Source organism: Hemicordylus capensis, chromosome 15, assembly GCF_027244095.1.
Source record: "Hemicordylus capensis ecotype Gifberg chromosome 15, rHemCap1.1.pri, whole genome shotgun sequence".
Classification (NCBI taxonomy): Eukaryota; Metazoa; Chordata; class Lepidosauria; order Squamata; family Cordylidae; genus Hemicordylus; species Hemicordylus capensis.
Genome location: NC_069671.1, coordinates 8,551,982 through 8,552,802, shown reverse-complemented (window position 1 = coordinate 8,552,802; position 821 = coordinate 8,551,982).

Sequence of the window (821 nt, the reverse complement as noted above, 5' to 3'; positions counted from 1 at the left end):
AGAAAGGAGAGAAAAAGAGAGATAGAGAAAGAAAGAAAGAGAGAGAGATAAAGAGAGAGAGAGAAAGAAAGATTGAGAGAGAAAGTAAGAGAAAGTGAAAGAGAGAGAAAGAGAGAGAGAAAGAAAGAAAGTGAGAAAGAGATAAAGAAAGAGAGAGAGAGTAAGAGAGAGAAAGAAAGAGAGAAAGAAATAGAGAGAGAAAGAGAGAGAGAAAGAAACAGAGACAGAAGGAAAGGGAAAAGAAAGAAAGAGAGAGAAAGAGAGAAACAAAGAGCGAGAGAGAAATAAAGAGATAGAGAGAGAGAGAAAGAGAGATAGAACGAAAGAGAGAGAGAGAAATAAAGAAAGAGAAAAAGAGAAAGTGAGAGAGAGAAAGAGAGAGAGAGAAAGAGATAGAAAGAGAGATAGAGAAAGAAATAGAGAGAGAAAGAGACAGAACGAAAGAGAAGGAAAGAAAGAAAGTAAGAGTGAGAGAAAGAAAGAGAGAGAGAGAGAAAGAGAGTGAGTGAGAAAGAGATAGAGAGCGAAAGAGAGAAAGAAAGAGAGAGAGATGGAAGGAAAGAAACAAAGAAAGAGAGAGATAAAGAAAGAAAGAGAGAAGCAAAGAGAGAGAAGGAGAGAAAGAAAGAAAGATACAAAGAGAGAGAAAGAGAAAGAAAGAAAGATAGAGAGAAAGAGAGAGCGAGAGAAAGAGAGAGAGAGAAAGAGAGAGAGAAAGCAAGAGAGAGAAAGAGAGAAATAAAGAGAGAGAGAGAAGGAGAGAGAGAAAGAGAGAAAGAGAGAGAGAGAAAGAAAGAGAGAGAGAAGGACAGAGAGAAAGA